Source organism: Triturus cristatus, chromosome 6 (assembly GCF_964204655.1).
Source record: "Triturus cristatus chromosome 6, aTriCri1.1, whole genome shotgun sequence".
Lineage (NCBI taxonomy): Eukaryota > Metazoa > Chordata > Amphibia > Caudata > Salamandridae > Triturus > Triturus cristatus.
Window position 1 is genome coordinate 316322644 of NC_140589.1, and position 22609 is coordinate 316345252.

The window sequence follows — 22609 nt, forward strand, 5'->3', positions numbered from 1 at the left end:
GGCATTTGCTGACGATGTGTCACGCAGGGTCTGTTTTGATGAGGTGATGAGCTGCGATGCAATGCAGGTATTTGTGAATGAACCAATCTGATCCACGTACAGCAGTAACGCATTGGTTCTTCTCAGAGTTGCATCATACAGCAGGGGAGATGCGTCAATCCACTGGATCTACAGAGGCTGGCAGAGTACTTTAGCCCCCCTTCCAAGAGACCAGGACTGAGAAGGTACCACTTGGCAGGCTAGACTCACAAATGGCAGCATGCAGGAGCTGGGTTCAAGGTTGTTGGAGCCTTCTGTCCCTGAGGCTCAAGTCAGGAGACCCACCAACTAGCCCTTGGAGTCACATTGGTGTCCTGGTTTCAACAGATGCAGGTCCAGTCCTTATCACCCAAGCAAGATGGAAACCAGCAGTAGGACATTACAGCAGGGCAGTAATCTTTCAGAGCAACAGTCCTGCAGAGTGGCAGTCCTTTCAGCAGCACCACAGTCCTTCTTCCTGACAGAGTATCCACAGGTCCAGAAGTGAAACTGAAGCGGGGGTGCCTGAGCTCCATTATGTATACCTGGTGCCCTCCTTGTTGAACGTGGGAGAAGCTTCTAGAGGTTTCCCTTTGAAGTCCCCAGGCATCCTGCCTTTCTGTTCTGGCTCCAGACTAACTACAGGGGGTATGAAGTCCTTTGTGTAGAGGCAGGATACAGTCTACTTAAGTGTAAATAGGGCTGGACACAGCTCTACTCTCCCATCCAGCCAGTGATAGCCCATCCAGGCATACCTAACCTCTCTATTGTATGTGTTTTCTAGGACAAATACACAAAGTCCAACTGCCACCTACACCTAGTCATGTGACCCAGTGTTAGAAACTGGGTTGTTGGTTGACTGGGGTGTGAGCCCTGGTCAAGCAGCAACCACAATCCTAGTCAGGGTAAGGCACAAGCAAACTCAAAATTAACCTGTACTCACCCACTGGTAGCTTGGCACGGAAGAGTCAGGTTTAACATGTAGGCAATGTGTAAAGTATTGGTGCAACACATCAAATAGTAAAACAGTGAAAACATCACACAAAAATATGCCACACCAGGTTTAGAATAATAGTTTAAATTTCAATAAATAAAACAAGACCAAAATGTCAAAAATCAAATCAGGGAACCATAGATATTGAATTTCAATGTTTTAGGGTAAAATAGCAGCAAAAAGCACAAAGCACCAACAAGGGATATCAGGTCATGCCAGACGGGGACAAAGTAACAAGCTCAGGCTGATTGTGATGAAGTGCAAGCCAGCTACAGGGACCAGGTTAGGCCCCCTGAACAGTAACTTAAATTCTGGTTGTGAAGTGTTGCGTAGATCCAAGGCAAAGAAGCATCGCACAGTCAAAGCAATGCATCGGTCCCGAGATGGAGCAAGGCTGCTGTGTAAGGTCAGGTTGCATTGCCGGTCAAGGATGAGGCATGCAGCTGCTGATTTGTTGGTTCTGAAGAGTTGCAAAGCTGCGATGCGGAGGCTGGCGCCGTCGTCAATCTGCCATCAACATGGGATGCGAGGACTTGGGTCCGAGATGTACCGTGCCTTTGCCGATGTGTCAGTTCCGAGGACTGAGAGGGCAATGCTGACCTTCTGCACTGGCTCCAATTGACGGGGCCCGGGATGCAGTGCTCAGAGGAGGAGAAGCTTTGGTTAGACTCAAGAATGCACCGCTCAGCAGAGAAGCTACATCGGATCCACTGGTAAGCACCTTAGGCCCACTTCCAGGGTCCAGGACTGAGGTGACACCACTTGGCAGGGTATTCTCACAGATGGCAGACGCCTGATGCCGATGCAAGGTTGTTGGAGGCTTCAGATCAGGAGGCCAGCCAACTAGCCCTTGGAGTCACTCTGGGTTCTGAGATCAAGCGATGCAGGTCAAGTCTTTCTCACCCAGGCATGAGACCAGCAGGCTGTAGGTCAGCACGGCAAAGCAGGAGTTCAGCAGACTACCAGTCCAGCAGAGTGGCAGTCCTTTCAGCAGTGCAGCAGTCCTTCTTCCTGGCAGAGTATCCACAGGTCCAGAAATGTACTGAAGTGGTGGTGTTGGATATATTTCCTGATAAGGGCTTCCTTCATGGGGGATACCTCATCCTGTCCTCCTTCTCTATGGCTAGTAGGTTGTCCCTCCCCTTGTTAGGGTTATGCCCCCACACACTAGAACCCCAATCTTCCTCAGGGATTGTGTGCATCAGAAAGGCAATCTCATAAGCCTCATACCACTCAACAATATCGGCTACCACAACAAAGTCAGGCACCAGACTTTTAGGGATGTGGACCCTCTTGTTTCCAGAGGACACTGCAGGTGCGCTGCAATTATTGCTGCTGGACTTTGCCTTCCTGGCCTTGATGCCCAGCTCCTTAAGGCTTCTCTCATGAGCCAAATGCTTCAATGTAATTCTCTGTTCCATGGCCAGTTTCCTTTCTTTGATTTTGAGCTTGACCCTTTCTAGCCTATACTCCCTCTCCAACTTCCTTTCTGTCATCTCCTCTGGGGACAGGTTGTAGGAGGACACACCGCTATCTGCGCATAGAGGGATCTCCATTCCTGGGAGTATGTTATCTCTCTCCTCCACAGGTTGCAGTTCGAGACCTTCCCGTGGGTCTTGATGTGATTCTTCCTCATCCTCTTGACCATCTCTGGTGATTGGTGGGCCACTGCCCATGCCCTTAAGGCCTTCTGGAGCTCTGCCTTTTTTGTGCTCCTCTTAGCGGGCAGTTTACAATCAAGGAGAATTTAAACTTGAATTGGTCTTAGATTTGGAATGGTAGTGAACACCCAATGACTGTATGGCACTACACAAACACAAGTCCTAACCTGACCTCTGATCACTAATGTTAGAAATTGGGGTGTTGGTTGACTGGAGTGTGAGCCCTGGTCAAGCAGCAATCATAATCCTAGTAAGGGTAAGGCACAAACAAACCCCAAATTCACCTGTGCTCACTCTCAGGTAGCATGGCACCGAGCAGTCAGACTTACCTTGAAGGCAATGTGTTAACTATTTGTGCAACACTTTAAATAGTAAAACATTGAAAACACCACATAAAAAGATCCCACACTAGGTTTAGCACCATAGTGTCAGTTCCAATAAATATAACAAGACCGCAATGGGGAAACTGGCGGATATTGAATTTAAATTTTTTAGGGTAAAATAGCACCAAAAAGCGCAATGTGCCAACAAGGGATATCTGGTTGCGCCATGCTGGGAGAAAGTCACAAGTTCAGGCCACCCTCGATGGAGCGTGGGCCGACTATAGGGGCCAGGTTAGGCCCACTGAACAAAGTACCTTAAATTTTGGATGCGGAATGTTGCATGGATCGGAGGCAAAGAAACATTGCGCAGTTGAAGCGAAGCGTCCTTACCAAGATGCGGTGCGGCTTCGGTGTAAGGTCCTGTTGCGTCATCAAGGATAACATTGACGGGTCTTGTGATGTGAAGTCCGAGGTGTTGAGGATGCGGCGCACAGCTGACGGTTCATTGGTTCCAAAGAACTGCGAGGCCAACTTAGGGCGAACAAAGCAATACCAAAGGTTCACCCTAAGTTGACAGGGTATGCCCAGACGTGGGTCCCTTGCTCACTTTGCCACTGGATTCAAGATAGACTGGCTGAGGAGGGTTATGAACACGAAACCGGTCCCAGGATGCTTGTTTCCGGTCCAGGGAAGACGTGGCTTGGCAGTTCGGGCTGGACTGTTCCCATGAGGCACAGGGTCAGACTGATTTGCATATGGCCATGTCTGAACTGGGGTGGTGGAGTGAGCTAAAGAATGATAATGGATTAAACCCAGATCAGTTGACTGGGGGGGAGTGTTTGATTTGCTCAAACGCTCCGTCCATCATCCCCTTTGGTATAACTTTGTAAAAGTGGTATTTTCAGAGTTGCAATTTACAATCCGACTTTATCATAAGTTAGGATTTTAAGTTAGGATTCCAGAGACACCAAACTTGAACCAGTTATTTCTTTCTATTTGGAAATTCCACTCATAAAATGTAATAAGGTAATTCCAATGTTATCCCATGTGAGAGATAGCCCTTAAAGTAGCAAAAAACAAATTGAATGTTTTTTCACTACCAGGACTTGTAAAACTTAAAAGTACATGATCAACTTTTTAAATACAATGCACCCTGCCCTTGGGGCTGCCTAAGGCCTATCTTAGGGGTGACGTACATGTATTAAAAAGGAAGGGCGGGCCTGGCAAAAGTTTTATTTTGCCAGAGTCAAAATGGCAGCTTGAATTAAACACACACAGGCTTTGCAGTGGCAGGCATGATACTTTTTAAAGAGCTACCTAAGTAGGTGGCAAAATCAGTGCTGCAGGCCGACTAGTAGCTTTTAACTTACAGGCCCTAAGAACATGTAATGCACTGTACTAGGAAATTATAAGTAAATTAAATATGCCAATTGGGTATGAGCACAATCACTTTATCACTGGTTATAAGTGGTAAGGTGCACAGAGTCCTAAAGTTAACAAAACTAGTTCAGCAAACAAAGTGGAGAAGGAAGGCAAAATGTTTGGGTATTACCCTGAAGAAAAGGAAATTTCCAACACCCAGGAAGAGGCTACAGGCACTAAATGGCTAAGGCAGGAAACTGCCAACTTTCTAAAAGTTGCATTTTCAAAATTGTATTTTAAAATCCCACTTTACCATGAGAGAGGATTTATCATTACAATTCTAAAGACACCAAAAATGAAGTGGTCATCTGCTCCCATTTGGAGATTATAGCTTATTAAATGTAATTAGCTAACTTCAATGTTATCCTATGGGTGAGGTAGGCCTTGCAGTAGTGAAAACAAATTTGAGTTTGACACTTCTGGGCTGTTTAGGGCCCAACCTACACAACCAGGTAATCTATAAATTTCGCTGTTGTTCCTGTAATTACTGCAGGAAAGATAATGCAGATGAAGTGAAGCTAAACACACATCACTTGGACACAATCATATTGTTGTTAGGCAGACCCTCATGCACACTATTGGTGTCATGCTTCATCATCAGGTCTCATCCTGGTTCATAAAAATCAAGATGGGCTTGACCACGTTCCAGTAAGTACTCGAAATAATTCTCCTGCTGAGGTTTAAATATAAAAATATCTCAAAACAACAACAGTATCCCTTTATTTGTGGTGTTACTGGTAAGGTTGAAATAATAATAGGGTGTGTCTTTGGACATAATGGTCCCGCACCCTATGTGTAAAAGTCTAAATGTTTCAGCCCTACGTCAAAGTGGCCATAGGATCCAGAGCTTTCCTCAGGACTTGGAAACTGTGCGCCGGAATAATGTTGTAATATCAGTCAAACCTAATTGAATAAGGTCAGGGCAAAACAATAACATACAGCATATATCTGGGATGTAAAAGGACAATAGTGCCCTTGTTTAGGTCGGGCTCCATGTTTAGGTCTTGTAAGAAAAAAGACAATGAAAACACTGATGGGCTTATTTACATGAAGCTTGTACTACTGGAGCGTCACTTTTTGTTACGATCTGGTGGTGCAGGCCTCTCAATCATATCTATGGGGCGACACAAAGCCACCCTGCCTGGTCTTGCATGGCCTCCTTGATTCAAAATCATGTAACACTGAGGCAGTGAGAAAACATACGCCTCCCCAGAGTAGGCATACTGAGGAGAAATGTTTTCATCTCTCCTCATTTTTTCCTCTTTCCATGTGTGCTGCATTCTGCAGTACACATAGAAAGAAGAAAACGCATCCATGGGATGTTTTTGTGCACAAAGGTGGCCTTTCCTGAACAAACACAACCCTGTCAGCAACACAGACACCCTTGCACCATGGTGCAGGGGTGACTGCGTTAGTGCTAGGCACCAAATTGTGCAACAGCACTGGCTGAAAGGACAGGAATGCACCATATCTCGTAAATGCAGTGCATTCCTGCCCTTTCAAATTGGCGTAGGGCAGCCCAGCAAAAGGACTTGCGGCACTGTCCTACACCAATTTTTTGTAAATCAGGACCATAGTTTGCTTATGTTTGTGTAGTTACATGCTTCACATGCACTATTGTGCTACACTTTCAGGTCACCTCTTCAATTTGGTGAACCAAACAGCACGTGTAAAAAAATCTTCGTGATGGTCATTGTGCATAAAACTAAGACTAACTACACGCTTCACGACATAAAAGTATCAGCACATATAATCCATGCTCATGCTTGACGTACATGTAGACAAACAAACATGTGATGACTGAAATCTTCTGGAAGAGGTTTTTCCTACCCTCTCATGTATAGCCATGAGGCTACATGGGAGGAGCGCGGGACATGCCCCTATAGTCACACACGATCATAGGTAAAGCAATAATGCCAAGTAAATGGGGCATCGGGGAGGAAGAGAAAAAAATCTATCCTCCTACTAGTGCCATAAAAGCCTCAGGCACTCATAACTAGTTACTTTGTCAAACAATGGTGGTTCCGAGTGGTGTGGGGAACTTATGTAGTTATGTAGTAGCTCACTCGTTCCGTGTTTGGAATGTCATAATGTCAGATGCATTCTCATGCTATGACGCATGTTAGCACCACTAAGTCCCGTGAGAAATGCAGTCCAAAGGGCTGTTTAGGGCCTATCCTAGCGGTGACTTATATGTATTAAAAAGGCATGCTTGGGTTTGGTGTTAGGTTTATTCTGCCAGGTCGAAATGGCAGGTTAGAAACTGCGCACATAGGCTGTAATGGCAGGCCTTAGACATGGTTAAAGTGTTACTTAAGTGGGTGGCAGTATAATTGCTCCAGGCCCACTTGAAGCATTTAATTTACAGGCCCTGGGTACATGTAGTACTACTCAACTAGGTACTTATAAGTAAATTAAATATGTCATTTGCAGATAAGCCAATGTTACCACTTTTTTAAAGAAGTGAGCACATGCACGTTAGCTGTGGTTAGCAGTGGTAAAGTGCGTAGAGTCCTCAGGCAAGCAAAAATTAGATCAGCAAAAAAACTGGAAGAGGAAGGCAAAAAGTTTGGGGAAAGAACCTCCTAAGGCTGTAAATATGCAAAATATAAATGTCCAAGCCTAATCGCTGTTAAAATGTAATCCTGAGTGATTTTGCAATCTGTATAAATATTTATTTCTAACCACTAGTATATGTAGTTGACCTTTGTACCTACTACCATTCCTATGTAATTTTAGAGTGTATCTGTTTGTATCTCTTCCTTGAGTAACTTTACAACTTGTACATTTGCAATTTTACCCTCCATTCGCTCCACTTGTACATTTGCATTTTTTTTCCTTTTTATATCTCTTATGTAACTCATGTAATCCAAAGTCCTTATGTAACGCAACTGGTTCTTTTGTAAAGCACTCTGACACCTTCGGGTAATGTTCGCACTATATATAGTTGCATTAAATAAAATAACATAAATAACTAAAGGCTGATAGGTCTTATAGTTAGCTATTTATTTATTTATTTTTACAGTGCTGACTTCTAACAGTTATCCATTTGGTGGCACTGATGAATGTGTTGGGCTCATCCCACTTCCAGATGATGTAAAATACAAATCTGCATTGAACAGGAGTTCTCGTGCTGACTGTTTTACATCATATTTCCGTGAAGGTTGAGGTACTCTTAGAGGAGCCCTGTTTTTTTGCTAAGGAAGAGCTGTGGGGGTAATTTGGTTTGCTTGAAGATGTGATGGGATTTGACCAATTTACACTGTTGCATCTCAAAACTTCTACTTGTTCTAACCTTCTTCTTACCTTCATGTTCTAGCTTTCTTCTTATCCTCATGTTTTAGTCTTCTTCTTACCCTCACATTCTAGTCTTCTTCTTAATGTTCTAGTATTGTATGTACACTATTGTTCTAGCCTTATACTTACCCTCATGTTCTAGCCTTCTACCTACTCTCATGTTCTAGCTTTCTTCTTTACCCTCGTATTCTAGTCTTCTACTTACCCTCATGTTTGAGCCTTCAGTTCTAGCCTTCTATTTCCCTCATGTTCTATCCTTCATTGCTAGCTTTCTTCTTTACTTTATGTTCTAGCCTACTACTTACCCTCATGTTCTAGCCTTATTCTTCTAAACAATGTAATTCATACATGCATGTCGTCCATAAATGTAATAAGGGATAACCTGTCCTGATTGCAATCATTTTCAGTACAGTTTCTGACTGGAACATGAGGGCAAATATTACTAATTTTAGGCTTACAGTATTACATAGTTTTGTACACACCCTTATGTTCAAGCCTTCAGTTTCAGCCTTCTACTTACCCTCATGTTCTATCCTTCAGTTCCAGCTTTCTTCTTACCCTCATATACTAGCCGTCTACTTCCCCTCACGTTCTCTCTTTCTTCTTACCCTCATATTCTAGTCTTCTACTCACCCTCATGTTCTAGCCTTCAGTTCTAGCCTTCTACTTACCCACATGTTCTATCCTTCATTTCTAGCTTTCTTCTAACCCTTATGTTCTAGCCTTCTACTTACCCTCATGTTCTAGCCTTATTCTTCTATACAATGTAATTCATACATGTAAAACATTTTTACTGACTGGCGTCCATAAATGTTATGAGGGATAAACTGTACTGATTGCAATCCTTTCCAATACAGTTTCTGACACTAACATGAAGGCAAATATTACTAATTTTAGGCTTACAGTATTCCATACAATGATTTATATGTACACCCTCATTTTAAATGATGCTATGAAACATCAGGCGTTCCTGATTTAATCATCTCGAAACCAAACACAGCTACATTAGGGATCTGTGCATGGTCTGTTCAAGCATGCAAAAGACCAAAAAACTTTCTGTAGGCCGACCACCCACCCGCTCCAACATAAAAACTAGAATGTGGGCAGTGAGTTTAGTTTTGACTTGCAAAGAGGGTAAGAATGTGTAACATTGAGGCGTGAAGATGTAAAGGAAACAGAACAGGCGACCACAAGGTTTCTCTGGCATCCATTGTAAATATATGCATACCAGCGCGTGCATACTGGATCTGGAATGTGCCTAGAATGTTAATCTATTGTTTATTATTCTTCAGAAGAGGCATGCATAATGCATGATTACAAAGCACACTCTTGTTCAGCAAAATGGGAAAACTCAGCGCTCAAAGATTCAGTTATGACAATTTCCAGCAGAATATATTGAATATGAAGATTGTTTTCAGCAGAGATGTAGAAATGTTGGCTGACTGGAATAATCAAACGAACTAGTAAAAGTGACAGGTCTGCATAACTGTGCTCCCAGCGGGCATTAAATGTTAATACATATCCACGGAGGACCACCCTGAAGGGGTAAATCATATATTCGCCAATATTGATGGCAGCACAATTCATATAGTACAAAGTTATGATCACCATATGCACATTTTTTGTCTTCAATCATTGTACCCCAGATGCCAGTCAATTTGTCAAAGCTGTTGAAGCTGGAAACGTGAAATAGAAGAGTTGCGAGTTTTGCTGTTAATGTAGAAGGGCCTTTTTTTGGGAAGGTAATACCACACCTGGAAAACACCGGCACCGCAAAGGTGGTTAGTCACAAGCTGGTGTTTCACTTCCTTATCCCTAGTTCTGTGCCCCAGAATGAGGAAAAACATGGTAATACCCCATATTTCCCATTGTTCCTAGCTGCACGCCTCGGACTTTTCCTAACACAAATTCCACCAGGTTCGGCAACATGTGTGTGGGTGCTGGGGGGTAAGTGTAGTATTACTGCAACAGTTATAATGCAGATTCGGTCACAAACTCATGTTTTCCAGCCTGTTTCTAATGAAGGCCTACGGGTTGCTTAAATATACCTTATATTATCTTTCATATTGAGACTAGAAAATAAATATCACCTTATGTTAAGTGAAGTTATCTGACCGAACCAGCTGAATTATTGTCCCTCCCAACATCTTTCTACAACTAGGCCCCAAGATTGCTTCCACTCTGCTTATATGACTCTTCATTTTTCTTTAATATCTTCTTGTCCCATTTCTCACAAATCTGTCTCCATCCACATTTCTATACCTGTCTATGGGGCTCATTATGATGGCGGAAGGACGCTACCGCCGGGCCGGCGGTGGTGGTCCTTCCGCCATCACTGACCATTTTACCCACCTCCAAATTAGGATAGCAGTGGGTATCATGGTGGATGCAGAGTCCGTCCGCCACTTTTCTGCCAGAAGCAATCGCACCGATTGCCTGGCGGACAGGAAAGGCCCACTAATATGGTGGCGGTGTCAGGCAGGCACCGTCCGCCATATTATGATGTGTCCTGGAAGAGGCCTTTCCTTGGCGGCGCTGCCACCATGGAAAGGCTGTCAGGGATTGGGTTTGGGGGCCCCTTGCGTGCCCTATCAGTGAGGGGGGAGGGTGTAAGTGCACTGGGGGGTACCCATGGTACCCCCTACATTCCCATGCACAAGGTGGCAGGCACCACGCAGTGCCTGCCACTTTGTTCATGGCAATGCACACCGTGGCATTTTGGCATTGCGAACAGCACTGCAGCCAGCAGCACCATCTGCAATGTTAAAAGTCCAGGATGCGCCCGCCGCATCCTAATTGGGCTGGTGAGACCGCCGCACGTCTGGCGGGCGGTCCCAGCACCACTATGATGGCGGGTGGACTGATGTCTGCCTGCCATAATAATGAGCCCCTAAATCCTCACATTTTTCTCTATATATTTATGTTCTCTCGCACTACCTCTACTTATCTCTTTCATCTCTCCTCACATCTCTCTCTCTCTCTTCACATCTCTTATTTCTTTCTACATCTATTTGAGCACGATTTTGCATTGATATCTTGTACATTGATAGGCATATACTTAGGGGGCTCTTAATTTGTTGGCCCCTTACTATCCCTAACCACGATCTATCCATGACCCTCTCACAACACCCTCCACCCCTGCCCAATAAACCCTCTCAATACACCAAATCTCCACCCATCCCTGACCCCTAAACTCCGCCCATCCCTGAACCCTAAAAGTCCTTTTTAACCATAAACTCCACCCATTGCTGAACCTTAAAAACCACTCACCACGCCTTAACTACATACATCTATGATCTCTAAACTCCATCCATCCATCCCTGAATCCTAAACGCCCTTTCTACCCCTAAATGCCAACCATCCCTGAATTCTAAATGCTCTTTCTACCCCATGTTCCACCTATCTACATCTGAACTCCACCCATTACTGGTCCCTAAAAACCTCCCATTACCCCTAAATATCACCCAAACTCAAAGCCCCTTCATTACCCTTAAACTTCACTCAAGCTTAATAATTTTGGATATTTCCTTAAAATGACCATTACTTTAAAATATTTTCTTTATTTTTGTATTTATATGTATTTCCTTAAAATTGTGTTCTCCATAATTTGATCCAATGTGATTTCTCAGTTTTCGCTTTTATATAATTCACAAACCCTCAATCAATTCCACACTTTCTTTTTCTCTTTTTTTTCTTCAGATTTATATAGCGCAAACTCGACCCAAAGGTATTGGAGCGCTTTCTGTGTCACACCCTGCCTCGCAGACATGTACTACCTGCTCAGAGCAGGTGGTACATGTCTACATTAAACCCCGCAAAATGAGAAACTTAGGAAGAATTTCATCGGGGAAATAGGCGCCCGCACATACATGACCTATTGAGTAGAGTTTAACTTGTAGTAATAAGTGGACATCTTTTACATATTACTCAGAATTTCAAATCAGATTGTGTAATAACAAAGTAGTTTATTCGTTTTCTTGATACTAAGGTTGGGTAAATGTTCAGAATGCTGCAGTATAAGTTAATTGACTTAGGGAAGAAGAGATTCCTTCCCCAGCCTTAAAAAAGAGAATGGTTGTTTTTCTAGTGACAAATAGGAGTGGACAGAAAGTTAGCCAGTTATTCTGTTAGAAGAGGATGAAGAGTTTGGCTTGGAACTGTGGACTAGAATGTGTTCTCTGGCTGAGCTGTGCCATCAGAGCCGGCAGGGACAGTCGGTGCAGGCCTTGAACATTGCAGAGAAGAGAGTACATACATGACCCTGCTGCTTGCAGACATATCTGCTGCAGACCCAAGACTGCTGCTTTGCGTGTCTGGCACAAGAACTATCCCTGCGCTAGATGCTGGCGCCAGCTGTTTGTAGACATTACTTGTGCACATTTGTGTTGTGTGCCAGAGTGTCTTATGTTGGATGTGACGGTCCTCATGAGCTGTAGAAAGAATTTAACGATTCCGGCGTCAGTTGCGTGTGCAAGCTCTGACTGCAGCCCGGAGCCCTTTAAGGAATCTCACACCAGTGAATGAAGCATTCTCTGAGTGGCGGCTTCTCATTGCTGGCAGGAGTGGGTCTTCCAACCTCCACAATCAAAAACAACGACGTCAGTGCGTGGATGTGCCCACAACTCAGCCCCAAATTAAGAAGAAAGTAGCAGGGCGTCGATATTGTACGCTTTTTAAAGAACTCTTCTATCGTCAACAGAAATAGACTTCCAAATTGTGTGGATCGATGGTGTAAACTTCTGTTTATTCGTTGATAGGAATGCAACCCCCACCCCGTTCGTAAGCAGGACCTTTCTGTGGAATGTGTGATGGATATTCAAAAGTACACTGCCCACGTCAGCGCAAGTGGGGCTCCACAGCTGCAGAGCATACAAAGCAGAGGGGATGCTAAGATCATATGCGTTAGAGGGCTGAAGGTTTTATTGCAGACTTCAAAACCAAGCCTGCGAGTTTGGAACTCAAGCCGAAGGGTCCAGCACGCTCCAGATCGGTGCCAGACTGAACCAACTTGAACTTTCCACCTCCCAGCCCTACTCTAAAGTCTTTTTGCCCCTCAATTGCTATTTATTTACTTCATCCACGACATGATGCAATCTCTGATCCACAATGATATGAATTTTAACAAATGTAAAATTGTAAATATAAACTATTTTAAAGCATACTTTTACAGGGCATGACTTAAATAGCATCTTTCCATGTTGGTTAAAATGTATATAACGCTAACGAGCAATGGCAAAGCCAATAGGTCTGGACTTATCAAGCTAATATATATTTTTTATTGTAAGCATATTGCACATGCTTGCAATAAAATATTCAAGCTTGAACAAAATAATTAAAGAATGTCATCTTAATATAATAGTTTAGGTGATATGTAACTGGCAGGTGTGCATAAAGTAACTATAGTAACCCTTTTCAGCTTAATTGCACATCACATGAACAATTCGATTTTGAGTGGTGCAAAGGATATGTACTTGTAGCTTTGAAGTATTGTAACTCGAACACATAGGTTAATGCACCATGATGAATAAAAAGAATTTAAAAAAAAGGATAAGGAATTGAAAGAATAAAGCATTGGCCCAACACAAATCCTCATACCTCCCTGCCAGCTATACAAGCCGAACTCCGTAACTATGAGAGGGTGGCAGGTTTTAAGGCCTATTTTTCAAAATGTTTCTTACTTAACCTGTCAGTGCCCCTGGAGGAGATGGCGACCATTGTGGCTGCCTCGCCATTCAGGTGCGTTATAAAAGAAATCTCCTAGCTAGGTATAAAACTCATCCCCAAACTATCTAACCTGTACAAAGCTAATTTCCCCCCTTGCTACGACAACTCAAATTAGATTTTTTTTAAATGGGGGTCTGCTTACGCCACCTGGATTGGTCACATAAATGCAATCTAGATGACGGTGCCACCCCAGATTTTATATCTATTTCAGGGTCTACCAATCGCAATTGACAAGGAATTCTTTGTGGAGCTAAGGTCTATGATAACAAAATTTATCTGGCAGGTACTCTTAGTCCGTTTGTCCCTACGGTTGTTGACCAGACCACGACTAACAGGGGGACTTTACCTTCCTGACTTTGCTCGATATTGCAGAGCAGCCCAGCATCGAGTCATTGTTTAATGATACCTTAAAGCCTCAGACAAACACTGGCTTTATATGGAGAGAATGGTGGTGGGTAGAACCATACGGGACCTACTCTGGAAACCGAAACAGGATAGACCAACAAATGCCTACCTTAGCATACCCACAGCTACCACCCTCAAGGTGTGGGACATTACCATCAAATTCCCCTTCCCCTTACACGCCTATCCATTGCAATTCTGCATTCCCACCAGCCTTGTCGGGGGTCCTTTTGATAGATGAAGGGAGGGAGGCTGACTAATGTTATCAGACTTGATTATAAGAGGGGAACTACTCTCCCTTGAAAATTGCTCTCCCTCTTTTAAACTATTGGGTGCAGCAGCCCCAATGTGTCTTGCAGCAACCAGGGAGCTGCTCCCTATACAAAAATGTTTGCAGCCTGGGGGAACGGCTAAGAGCTGCATCTCGTTTCTTTATTCAAAGCGGGCCCATCTCCTCTCCTGCGACATGCAGCAGTCTGGGAATCCACCTTGCATATCCGTATAACAGAGAAACTATGGAGCACTCTCTATAATTCTATCTCTAAGTATAATCGATCCATGTGTCTAGGGGAAGCCCAGTACAAGATTATGTTGATATGCTAGAGCAGAATTTTCAGTTTGAAAATTAACTGGGTTTTGAAGCTCTGGCATGTCTATTTGTTATATTAATTTATTAATTATTAATTATTAATTATTTGTCTTGTGTAAGTGTTTATACTAATCAACACGTTTGTTTTAACAAGAGAGAATTACACGTGGGAACGCATAAGTGTGCTGTTTAATAATAATGTGCGTGTTTACATGTTTAAAGATTGCTGTGTGCTGTTTATTTTTAAGCACAAAACGCTTTTCGAATTAATGCTTTTCTATGTTGCAAGAGCTAGATAATCACATACACATAAGGGTATTAGTGGGGTTAACACTGTTCAATCACTATGCTGTGGTAACGTTGTTTTTGTCTCTTTTAATTAAGATGGTCTATTGTGGCCTATTGTGGCCTAAGTAAAGATGGCCGACATGTAGAGCCTGGCCTCAAGTAGAAAACTGTGACGAGAGAGAGCCTTGCTGAATATGGTCCTGAAGTCAGCTGACCACAGTCCTTGCTTTGCCTGGTTAAAACTTTCCGTGAGGACAGCAGCAGTTTTGGGCGATCTCCAAATGAAATGAAACGTCCTTGGCAGCTTTGGGAAACAAAGGAGCTTTAAAGAAAGACTCTGAACTATGATCTCATTGCCGAGGAGATGTGGAAACTACAAGATACAAATGTATTTTTTGGTTCCTGTTCCGTTATGTTTATTTTGTGATTTTTCCTGAGCGGAGATTTTCAAATGTAGCGATGCTACATCCTTTCCTTCTCGCTTTGCTCAGAGGTTCGACGGAAAAAGTCAATACAAAATGTGTCTTTCCTTTGTTTAATTCACTATAAGAATTGTTAGCCTAGAGAGGGTTTTTGCCACTTGCCATTTGCCTTTTGCCGCGTTCCGAATCTGCGTTGGTGAGGATCGTTGCTGAGAGGACTTCGTCTTGAGAGACTTTACCGAGAGACTTGTCCTGACCCGTTCTGACATTTAGCTAGAATAGGTAACTATGAGAAAAATGATTTATTCTGATTAATTTCCTTTGACTAATTTTAGATAAAGCAATATAATTTTGAATATGGTGTTGGTTATTATTTCTTGTCAATTATTGAGTATTATATTTTGATTATTATTGTATAGATTGTTTAGATTATGTTTAAGGGCAGTCACAATAACCAGATCCTATTGACCTCGATATAGATGTAGGGTGTTTAGGAGTTTTCCTTCCACAGGTTATTGCTGGTAGAGTATTTGAGTGTATGTTAGTGAAATGGGCCCTAGTGTATGAAGAATGTATGTGCGTGTAACTGTGAGATTACTCTATCCGTGGAAGTAGGGATATTATATACACCCTGATCTCTATCAGATTCGTATTAGCACCCTAAAAAAGTAAACACTCTCTTTCTGAACACAACAGACATATGTTGGCGGGGTGTGGGATGCTGGGAGACTTCCGGCATATATGGTGGGACTGTCCCTCTTTTCAACCTTTTCAGAAGGAAATTCTGTCTCAGATAAAAGAGATACTAGGATACCCAATATCAGACTTTCCAGAGCGGGCCTTGCTGGGGCTGCGTGACCCTAGTCTAAAGCATCAAACTTAAGAATATTACGCTCTATCATGTGGTTGTGTCTGGGGACAGCTAAAATGGCAGTGGCAGTAGAATTGGAAGAAACCAGAGGACCCCTCTCTCTCCCAGTGGCATTCCCAGCTGTGGTGAGCGCTGGCCCTTGAATGCATGACTGACATTATGACCGACTCTCAGAGAGGTTTTGACAACATTCGGAGCCTGCTGGAGGGGTACCTTTTGGAGGGTCTGCCCCTCCTCACCTGTGGTCTCCGACTGCAGGCTCCTCATCTTTTCCAGACTTAGCTAACCTTGATCTTGCAGTGGACCCACCGGATGGACTGGAGCTTGCTGTTCCTGTGTCCTTCCTGGAGCCGTGGGTCCCCACCCTCCCCCATTTAGGACTTTGACTACTACTCACTCTCCCTAATCAACTGTTGAAATTGCTGGCTCTCTCTCATAATAAAGAGGTGCAATTAGGGACACGCAGAGTTCTAGATATACACTGCTTGAAAGTGGGTGAAGTTGTACCCGGTTATACTAATGTTTATGCTGAGCAGGGCCGGACTGGGAACTGAAAGCAGCCCTCGCAAATTTTTCCAGACCAGCCCCTGTACGTGGCAGAGCGAGCGATCGTAGCGAGCAAGCCCGACCACTACTAGGGGAGTTTGGGGGGGTTCTCCTCGCCAAATTTTGGAAAAAGACAGACCAAAATGGTGCATTTTACAGCACATTTTTCATGACATATTTAATTGTATTAACTTTCAAAGCACAGTAAACAGTAGATGATGACCTTAAAGAGCACCAGGTTACCCAGTCATATGTACCCATAGACATTCTTACAGAGAGCACCAAAAATGTACACAAATGTAGTGAATCAGAGAGCACAAATTATAAGTGAGACCAGCCCCCATACGGTGTGTAGTGAGCAAGCGCAGTGAGCGACCACAACCAGGGGGAGTTTGGGGAGTTCTCGCCCCCAAGAAAATTTTGGAGACAGAAAGGCCAAAATAATGCATTTTTCAACACATTTTTCATTACATATTCAATTGTATTAACTTTTAAAGCATAGTAAATGGTGACCTTATGGTGCACCAGGATACCCAGTCAAAACAGTCATAAATCACAGACATTCCTATAGTGAACACCAAAAAATGAAATATCTTAAGCACGAAACATGAATTTAAATATAACCGATTTATTCTTAATATAAAATAACATACAGACATTTAAAAATGCACTTAGCCTCAAACAATTGTGCACAGGTTTGAAACATGTTTAAATAGGCTACTTAAGTGGGTGGCACAATAAGTGCTGCTTGCCCACCAGCAGCATTTGATTTACAAGCCCTGGCACCCTCAGTGCACTTTACTAGGGACTTACTTAATCATAATTTATACAAGAGCACTTGCACTTTAACACTGAACTGCAGTGGGAAAGTGTGCAAACACACTAAACCAGCAAAAACAGTCAAAACCAGGAAGTCAGAAAGCAAAAAGACAGGTGAAACAAACCAAAAGATGCCAGGTCTAACACCCTTATATATATTCAAGACTTATATGCAATTTCCATATCTCATTTACATGCACTTCATCATGGATTATTCCACGTTCATGGTTACTCAGCACAATAATACTCATTTTATTAATCTCAGAAGATAATAGGCTGCGTCCTGCCTGTCAGGCAAAAACTTGTGACCTAAAAACGACACAAATATTTCAGTAACTGATGGTTGCCCTACTGAGCTACCTTACAGCCTGCATTCAGTAAATACATTAAAAACAATGGACAAGGTTTACCCTCCCGTCTACCTAAACCCAAGTCACATTTATAACAATACTTTTCGTTAACTCTGAAAATTCTCACTCAAGCATATCAGTTTCAAGAAACACAAAGTTCTCCTCAAACCCACTGATAATTTGCAGGCGTGGTATTGGTCATTAATTTGCGGTAGTGAAAAAGACTTCTAAAATCTGGATGTTTCCGTTTACATTACTTTCAAGTGCAATAAACATCAAATAGGACACTGAGAGCATTTATGTTCATAGAGTAATAAACTGAACACGGATGTATAACTCTAACCTGAAAGATTATCGTGATCAATCTGGTGCGATATATTTTGGTTCCGATTTGTTCGGAATTTTTTTAAACAAGCGCTGGCACAGCATGTTTGCCTCGCGAACATACTTAAAGTGAAAGATTGTGTTTTTATTAAAAGCAGCAATTTGTTGTTACAGGCATGCTGCTGCGAAGAACATTGGTCTATACCAATGGACTCTTCTGTTCCAATAAACCAATACTCCTAGAGTGCTTTATCGCCCAAGTATCAAGGCGCTTTAATAATGGATGTGCCTATTACATGAATGCAATCTCAATCCTCTTTTCAACCCTGGATGAATGGTTAAGCGACCCTGCTGGGAGGAAACCTGTGACCTACAGACTAGACACAGATCTCTGCAGGAGATGCATTAACCTAGAGAGCTAGCTACAGCTGTTCAGTGTACGCCTTGTCGTCTTGCATGTGCACGCCCATCCCGCAGCAGACCCGGAGTTGCTGTCACAAAGCTGCGCAGGCTGATTCTGAGCACAGACTGGTCAAACAGAAGACTGTGTGTCAAAGACCAGGATGCCCAAAATAGGAGCCCTCCCTAATGTGCCACTCACACTGATGTTTGACTGATAGTGAGGCTCTGTTTCACCACGGGTGCACCATTAAATGTGCATGTTACCCGGCCTGCATTTAACACCCCTATTTTGCCTTGTAGACGTGCTTACTTGAGTACCCTGGCCTTGTGAATCCATCCTAGACTTGTCTCCCAAAGCATCACCTGGTGTGCTAGCGAACTAGCTCCCTGACACAAATATTTGGCCTTTTAGCCTCATTTACAGTGGGTTGGATTTCTCGCAGTAATACCACATGCCAGTTTATTGAGTTACAAACCCAGATAATCTTGATGGTACTGAAAATGCATCTTTAAATTACGAATTTGCGTTTAAATCTGTAATGTTAGCACACACAACTTGTTTGTGCGAAAGGGAATGTTTTTCGTGTAAACAAAAGATACATTTGCAAGCAATATTTCCAAAAAGTAGGAAATCATTTTAAAGGGGCAGTAAGCCTAATATCCCATATTTAACATGTATTTTTCCATTTTAACCTTTAAAAGGGCCCTCGTGTTTTTCCATTTGATCCTTTAAAAGGGCCCTCGTGTAAAGAAGGTTGGATCATTTATAGTAATGCAGGATTACCGCTTCGTGCAAATGGCAAACACACGTTCAATGCATGCAATTCTTTTGCTCTGACAGACCTTCTGTAAAGGGGCCGCTTTTTTACTCACCTTAAGGTTGCCAGTTGCGTGTGAAGTGAATCAGCTGGAGGCCTGAGGAACTAACTTCGCCGCAGCGCAGTAAGGCGAACTTAGGGAGGGAGGGCAGATCACTGGTCAGGCTCACGAGTCGCACTGCGCGATGCCTGAGTCAGACCAGTGAATGATCTACACCCCCTCCTACGTCACTGCCTACATTAAGGCAGGTCAGGTGCATCCGTGCCTGGTCACGAGTGGTGGTGGCGGCGTGCCGCCGAAAGAGAATATGACTCATTACAATGGATAGTAATACAACGCATGCAATTACAACGCGGGTATTACTACGTGTTGTCATTCCAACTACATGCCATTACATCACATACTTTTACCATGCATATTCCTTTACCGCGCATGCCACACAATGCAAAGGCATGCGTGGTAAATGTATACTCATGGTAAGAGTATGAAAGGTAAATGACACTACACTGCCCTATACTAAACCCAAATTTAGTATCCTTGCACAACACTCCCCGGCCCCCAGTCCTACCACTACCCTGCACGACCCCCTAACACTATCCTAAACCCTAAAACACTACCCTACACTACACAAACACCCCAACAGTACCCTAAACCCTAATACACTACCCCCAGCACGACCCTCCCCCTTCCCCCAGTCCGGTTCTACACTCAAACACTATCCTGCACGACCCCCCGGCACTACCCTAAACCCTAAAATACTACCCTACACTACACAAACACCACAACACTACCCTAAACCCTAAAACACTACTCTCTGCATGACCCTCCCCCTTCCCCCAGTCCGGTCCCTACACTCAAACACTACCCTGCACGACCCCTCGACACTACCCTAAATTCCAAAACACTACCCTACACTACACAAACACCACAACACTACCCTAAACCCTAATATACAACCCACAGCACGACCCTCCCCCCACCCCCAGTCTGGTCCCTACACTGTAACACTACCTTGCACGACCCATCAACACTACCCTAAACCCTAAAACACTACCCTACATTACACAAACACCACAACGTTACCCTAAACCCTAATACACTACCCCCAGCATGACCCTCCCCCAATCCGGTCCCTACACTGTAACACTACCCTGCACGATCCACCAACACTACCCTAAACCCTAAAACACTACCCTACACTACACAAACACCACAACATTACCCTAAACCCTAAAACACTACCCCCCAGCACGACCCTGCCCCTTCCCCAGTCCAGTCCCTACACTGTAACATTATCCAGCACGATCCACCAACACTACCCTAAATCCTAAAACACTACCCTACACTACACAAACACCACAACGCTACCCTAAACCCTAATAGACTACCCCATGCACAATCCTCCCCCACCCCCAGTCTCGTCCCTACACTGTAACATTACCCTGCACGACCCCCGACACTTCCCTAAAACCTAAAACACTACCCTACACTACACAAACATTACAACACCACTTTCACACTACCCTAAACCCTAAAAAAATAACCCCCACCCCAAGCCCAATCCCCCTTATCTCTCTCTCCTCGTGGTTCCTCTCTTCTGGTTCCATTTTCGTCTGAGTGGCGGTGCACGGTGTACGTCGTTGTGAGGAAAGGGAACAGCCTCAGTTTCCTCACAACAATGTCGATTGCCATTACATCGCATGCATTGTAAAAGGGCATACGATGTAATGGCATCCATAGTAATGGCTACGCGTTGTTACACCGCATTCGTTGTAACGCATGCAATGTAATGACTTGCGGGGTAATAGACGCATTGTAATGGCTATTTACCCCCCTCCTACGTCACTGCCTACCTTAAGGCTGGTCAAGTGCCTCAGTGCCTGGTCACGAGAGGTGGTGGCGGCTTGGTGCCAAAAGAGTATGTGGGCGCCACCTGCACGCACCCTGCCCCTCCACAGTGTGCATGCACAGTGCAGGCGCTGGGTATGGTAACTTGGACTGTATTTAGTAGTGTGTGTGTGACACACGCTCTAATAAATTCAACCCAACTACTGCACCACTGTCTGTGCGGGTAAAAAGCACCACTGTCATTCGTGAGATGAGGTCACCTCACCAATGGCAGTTGTGCTTTTTTTCCGCAGAGCAGAGGTCAGAGTGCACTCTGCAGAGCAGTGAGTCTGACTCTGTCTCTCTGTCACGCACGCAGTCCTGGCAGGAAGGCCTTCTGATTTTGTTGCTCGTTGCCGATTTTTTAAAAATTGCCCCCCAGTAACAAAACCGGCCCCCTGTGAAGAAACTGGCCCCCACCCCTTCCGGCCTACCGGGGGATTGCCCGGTGCCCGGCATCACCAGTCCGGCCCTGATGCTGAGAACTTGTGGACAAGATGTGTGTTGTCTCTAGCTACCTGAAGATCTTGGCTTGCAGCCAGGTTAAGCTGAGCCTTACAAGTTCGTAATGTTGGAAAATGCAATAAAGAGATTTTGACAAAAAAATTTAATTAGCTCATCAGGCTTGGAAGTGTAGAACACTTCTTGTTAGGAGGATTTGTACATGTGATCGGATAAAATGTTGCAAACACAATAAGATGATGGATGGAGTGCTGAAACTTTTCAGACACTCACCCCAATTACAGATCTGGGTTTAATCCATCATCGTTCTTCCGCTCACTAAGCCAGCCCAGGTTGGACCAAACCATATGCAAATCAGTCTTGTCCCTGTTCCTCATGGGAACAGTCCAGCTCGAACTGCCAGGCCAGGTCCTCCTTGGAGTGGAAACAAGCATCGTGGGACTGGTTTCAGGGTCTCACATCTCATCAGCCAGGCTGATTCAGAATCCAAAACCATCTATATTTTACAGCACGTTAAATTAAATGAATTGCATGGCCTATTGCGAGCCTAATGTTTGAGAAATGTGATAATGCTTCACACCTCAGTTTCCACCCAGAACATAGGAGGGTTTATATAAAAATATTTCTGCACTTCAGGTGCATTTCACCTCGCCAAACATTTATTTAGCAAATAAAATGGTTCAAATTAGTTTTATTTGCCTAATTAGGGGAGAGGATGGGGCGCTAATTCTAAAATGACTTACTTTGATGTACTGGCGGAACAGTGTGCCTACCCATATTTACTAGGCCATGTAAAGTCACCCTGTGTGACCTTTCATTGCATTGTACATATGGGCCCCTTTTACACATTACTCTGCATGAAAGAGGCATTCCATGGGTGCTGCTGTGGGTGTTCCCACGCAACATCCATGGAACCTGACACATTCCCAGACTTACAAACTTTTGTGAAGCTGGGAATGCATCAGAATCCTACACCTACCCAGGGGCGG